Source organism: Nerophis ophidion, linkage group LG06 (assembly GCF_033978795.1).
Source record: "Nerophis ophidion isolate RoL-2023_Sa linkage group LG06, RoL_Noph_v1.0, whole genome shotgun sequence".
Lineage (NCBI taxonomy): Eukaryota > Metazoa > Chordata > Actinopteri > Syngnathiformes > Syngnathidae > Nerophis > Nerophis ophidion.
In genome coordinates, this window is record NC_084616.1 from 43,594,451 (window position 1) to 43,600,450 (window position 6,000).

The window sequence follows — 6,000 nt, forward strand, 5'->3', positions numbered from 1 at the left end:
TAAGTCAGTCTGGAGCACACGGCTTGCATATAAAGTGGCCTGATTGGCAACCAGGAACAGGTTTTTCCCGATTGCCAACCAGACACAGGTGAGGGAGTCAGGGTTCAAGCCAGAGGTGCAGTGACAGAAAATGAAAGCACACAGAAAGGTCAAGTTTAATTTATAAAGCAACTTTACACAAAAGCTCAAGCTGCCCCAAAGTGCTGTACTTTGTTTTAATTTAATAAAATTACAAAGATTGACCAAAAAATGTTTTTTTAATTCTCGCTCAGCATGTTTTTAAAAGATTTACCACCCCGCCAGGCAGGGGCGGAGCTAGAGGGGAGGCCGGGGTAGCACTGGACCACCATGAAATCTGACTGGACCCCCCAGGTGCCACCCCAGATGATAGACATATCGCGGCACCGCACGTCTTGTCGGAAGGAACAAGTTGCATTTTTAAATCAGTGAAGCCTATTCACTGCTAAGTCCCTCCTGTACAGTAGTTGCCGCTATGTACCACAAAGCGTTGCGACCCACGCTTTGTGAGGAAGAATCGCCACTGAAGAAGAGGAAGATTTGAACTGGAGTCGGTTATCGTTGCTGGAGACCGGATCAACAAAGTTACAAAGAAAAAGAAGGATAACCATCTCGTCGTAAAGTAATTTCCTGGACTACAAAACTGAGAATTACTTTGATGAACTATGGAAAGAGGTTGAGGAGCTTGCTGAGCAGTGCAAAATTGGTGTACAAACACAATCTAAAAGACATCCTAGAATAAGCTCAAGATTTCTTGACTCACTGGTGATGAGCACTGTAGGGCAGATAAACTGTGATGATGAAGGCTTCCCCAGATCACTCTTTTATCAAGTGATTGACTGTCTCATAACTGAGCTAAAGAGGCGTTTTTCAAAGAAAAGTTGTGAGATCATGCAAGGTGTGCAGTCCCTAAACCCAAAGAGTGCAACTTTCTTAAATGAGGAGCCTCTGTTTGCCTTTGCACAGTCCTTTGAGTCAGACCTCAGTGACCTCAAACATGAAGTTCATCAAACCAAGCGACTTCTAGACAGGAGAGTCAAAAGTGGATTAGCCAGACCATCTACTTTGCTTGATTTTATTGTGTTTCTTGAGCCTTACAAAGAGGTTTTCCATGAGATATTCAGACTTTGCAACATTGCTGTTGTTACTCCAGACTTTTGACAAAAAACAGAAAGTTTGATCATATTACGCCTATATTGGCTCACCTGCAGTGGCTTCCTGTGCACTTAAGATGTGACTTGAAGGTTTTACTATTTACATATAAAATACTACACGGTCTAGCTCCATCCTATCTTGCTGATTGTATTGTACCATATGTCCCGCCAAAAATCTGCGTTCAAAGGACTCCGGCTTATTAGTGATTCCCAAAGCCCAAAAAAAGTCTGCGGGCTATAGAGCATTTTCCATTCGGGCTCCAGTAATATGGAATATCCATCCATCCATTTTCTACCGCGGGGGACGCTGGCGCCTATCTCAGCTACAATCGAGCGGAAGGCGGGGTACACCCTGGACAAGTCGCCACCAGTTCGAGATGCCACCTCAGTAGAAGCATTTAAGTCTCACCTTAAAACTCATTTGTATACTCTGGCCTTTAAATAGACTCCCTTTTTAGACCAGTTGATCTGCCGTTTCTTTTCTTTTTCTCCTACGTCCCACTTTCCCTTGTGGAGGGGGTCCGGTCCGATGGCCATGGATGAAGTACTGGCTGTCCAGAGTCGGGACGCAGGATGGACGGCTCGTCCAGAGTCGGGACCCAGGATTGACCGCTCGCCTGTGTATAGGCTGGGGACATCACTGCGCTGCTGATCCGCCTCCGCTTGGGATGGTTTCCTGCTGGCTCCGCTATGGACGGGACTCTTGCTGCTGTGTTGGATCCACTTCGGACTGGACTCTCGCGGCTGTGTTGGATCCATTATGGATTGAACTTTCACAGTATCATGATAGACCCGCTCGACATCCATTGCTTTTGGTCCCCAATATGTGGTCCTCTCTAAGGTTCTCATAGTCATCGACGTCCCACTGGGTCATCATTGTCACCGACGTCCCACTGGGTGTGAATTTTCCTTGCCCTTATGTAGGCCTACCGAGGATGTCGTAGTGGTTTGTGTTGTGGTTTGTGCAGCCCTTTGAGACACTAGTAATTTAGGGCTATATAAATAAACATTGATTGATTGATTTACGTGTTGTGATTGTTTATTTTGTTGCATCGTGACCAAGCATACCCACTAAGCAAAGAAATCAGTCTGAAGCACATGGCTTGCATATAAAGCAAGCCGTGAATTCCACTGAACGACTCGCTGTCAGAGTGATTGACATAGATGAACTATTTGATTATAAAGTAGTTTATGTTTGGCACATACCCTGACAGCCATACATTCACCTATCCTGTAGCCATTGTGACCCAATACAAGAGATTCATGCTGCCGTGATTAAAACACGTCCACTTTAAAACCTCAGCCGCGAAATTGCTTTACAGACAAGAGTTACACAATAGAAAGAAATCTCTTGAAAAACATGTGAAGTTGTACAATGTTTGTACTCGTTTGTGTTGCCAAAGCTGGATGATACATTTTCACTCATCTGAAAAGACTTGGCTTCCCTTTTTATGACATGCCCTCAGGGACGCGCACTGTCTGTCAGTGCATGTAGCGTCACATCTACTGCATTTGCATGTCGATATCTGATCATTCCCTCAAAGAATGCAATTTATTTCTCTTGTTGTCCTCTGGCAACCCAACACCTTTCTACGTGACATATAGTCAGGGCTTCACACCTGCATGACTTATTTTGTTTGCTCATTTTTTTCTCTTTGCAGTACACTGAATGAAGACTTTTTTTTTTGCTGGTTTTAGTCTTTATTATTGGAACCTGCCTGTGGAATATACATAATTCCACTAACCAAATATAGCTCCGTTTAGGGGGTATTAAAAATCCCCTTTTATGCAAAATGTACTTTTAACCTCACTGGGGGGGAAGGAGCCTAAAATAGTGCGCGAAGTAGAGAAATTCTGGCTGGATGTGGTCGGACTCACTTTGACGCACAGCAAGGGCTCTGGAACCACTTCTCTCGAGAGGGGCTGGACCCTCTTCCACTCTAACGTTGCCGGAGTGAGAGGCGACAGGCTGGGGTGGCACTTCTCATTGCCCCGGGGCTCAAAGCCTGCACGTTGGAGTTCAACCCAGTGGACGAAAGGGTAGCCTCCCTCCGCCTTCGGGGGGGGGCGGGTCCTGACTGTTGTTTGTGCTTACGCACCAAACAGCAGTTCAGAGTACGCACCCTTTTTGGGAAAACTCGAGGGAGTACTGGAGAGTGCTCTCCCGGGTGATTCCCTTGTCCTACTGGGGGACTTCAACGCTCATGTTGGCAACGACAGTGAAACCTGGAGAGGCGTGATTGGGAAGAATGGCCGCCCGGATCTGAATCCGAGTGGTGTTTTGTTATTGGACTTTTATGCTCGTCACAGTTTGTCCATAACAAAACACCATGTTCAAACATAAGGGTGTCCATATGTGCACTTGGCACCAGGTCACCCTAGGCCGCAATTCCATGATCGACTTTAAAGTTGTGTCATCGGATTTGTGGCCTCATGTTTTGGACATTCGGGTAAAGAGAAAGGCGGGGCTTTCTACCGATCACCACCTGGTGGTGAGGTTGCTGCGATGGTGGGGGAGGATGCCGGACAGACCTGGCAGGCCCAAACGCATTGTGAGGGTTTGCTGGGAACACCTGGCAGAGTCTCCTGTCAGAGAAAGTTTCAATTCCCACCTCCGGAAGAACTTTGAACATGTCACGAGGGAGGTGCTGGACATTGAGCCCGAGTGGACCATGTTCCACACCTCTATTGTCCAGGCGGCTGATTGGAGCTGTAGCCGCAAGGTAGTTGGTGCCTGTCGTGGCGGTAATCCAAGAACCCGTTGGTGGACACCAGCAGTGAAGGATGCCGTCAAGCTGAAGAAGGAGTCCTATCGGGTTCTTTTGGCTCATAGGACTCCGGGGGCAGTGGACAGGTACCGACAGGCCAAGCGGTGTGCAGCTTCAGCGGTCGCGGAGGCAAAAACTCGGACATGGGAGGAGTTCGAGGAAGCCATGAAAAACGACTTCCGGACGGCTTCGAAGCGATTCTGGACCACCATCCGCCGCCTCAGGAAGGGGAAGCAGTACACTGTCAACACCGTGTATGGTGCGGATGGTGTTCTACTGACCTCAACTGCGAATGTTGTGGATAGGTGGAAGGAATACTTCGAAGACCTCCTCAATCCAACAAACACGTCTTCCTATGAGGATGCAGTGCCTGGGGAATTCTGTGGCTCTACTATTTCTGGGTCTGAGGTTGCCAAGGTAGTTTAAAAGCTCCTCGGTGCCAAGGCCCCAGGGGTGGATGAGATCCGCCTGGAGTTCTTTAAGGCTCTGGATGCTGTGGGGCTGTTTTGGCTGACAAGACTCTGCAGCATCGCGTGGACATCGGGGGCGGTACCTATGGATTGGCAGACCTGGGTGGTGGTCCCTCTCTTTAAGAAGGGGGACCGGAGGGTGTGTGCCAACTATCGTGGGATCACACTCCTCAGCCTTCCCGGTAAGGTTTATTCAGGTGTACTGGAGAGGAGGCTATGCCGGATAGTTGAACCTCGGATTCAGGAGGAACAGTGTGGTTTTCCTCCTGGTCGTGGAACTGTGGACCAGATCTATACTCTCGGCAGGGTTCTTGAGGGTGCATGGAAGTTTGCCCAACCAGTCTACATGTGCTTTGTAGACTTGGAGAAGGCATTCGATCGTGTCCTTCGGGAAGTCCTGTGGGGAGTGCTCAGAGTATATGGGGTATCAGACTGTCTTATTGTGGCGGTCCGCTGCCTGTACGATCAGTGTCAGAGCTTGGTCCGCATTGCAGGCAGTAAGTCGGACACATATCCAGTGAGGGTTGGACTCCGCCAAGGCTGTCCTTTGTCACCAATTCTGTTCATAACTTTTATGGACAGAATTTCTAGGCGCAGTTAAGGCGTTGAGGGGCTGTCGCGGGATTAGATTTCTGCTCTTTGCAGATGATGTGGTCCTGATGGCTTCATCTGACCGGGATCTTCAGCTCTCACTGGATTGGTTCGCAGCCAAGTGTGAAGCAACCAGAATGAGAATCAGCACCTCCAAGTCCGAGTCCATGGTTCTCACTCGGAAAAGGGTGGACTGCCATCTCCGGGTTGGGGAGGAGACCCTGCCCCTAGTGTATTAGTTCAAGTACCTAGGAGTTTTGTTCATCTTGTTCATGAATGGGGGAAGCGTGGATCGTGAGACTGACAGGCGGATCGGTGCGGCGTCTTCAGTAAGGTGGACGTTGTACCGATCCGTTGTGGTGAAGAAGGAGCTGAGCCGGAAGGCAAAGCTCTCAATTTACAGGTCGATCTATGTTCCCATCCTCACCTATGGTCATGAGCTTTGGGTCATGACCGAAAGGATAAGATTCACGGGTACAAGCGGCCAAAATGAGTTTCATCCACCGTGTGGCGGGGCTCTCCCTTAGCGATAGGGTGAGAAGCTCACATTGCAATGCTCGTGTTGCTAACGTTTGTGCCCTCCTGTCCCAGGTATTAATGTTCTATTGCTGCATGTAATATATTTAATCTCTTGTGGCCTCGTGGTTAGAGTGTCTGCCCTGAGATCGGTAGGTCGTGAGTTCAAACCACGGGCGAGACATACCAAAGACGATAAAAATGGGACCCATTACCTCCCTGCCTGACACTCAGCATCAAGGGTTGGAATTGGGGCTTAACACTAGAAGACCCAGAGAGCAGCCATTTTGGTTTTCTACCTATAAAACCCACAGGTCAGCCAATCGGCTGGAAGGCCCTCCTTTTGTTATGCAATCAAACAGTGATTAGTGAGTCGTCAGGCAGTCACTTAGGCAAATGTATTATCAGCTGTTTATTAGCTGTTCTGTTGGATTTGTGTCACATTAAATCAGTTGTAGAAACAACAGTGTCCAATCTCTATCT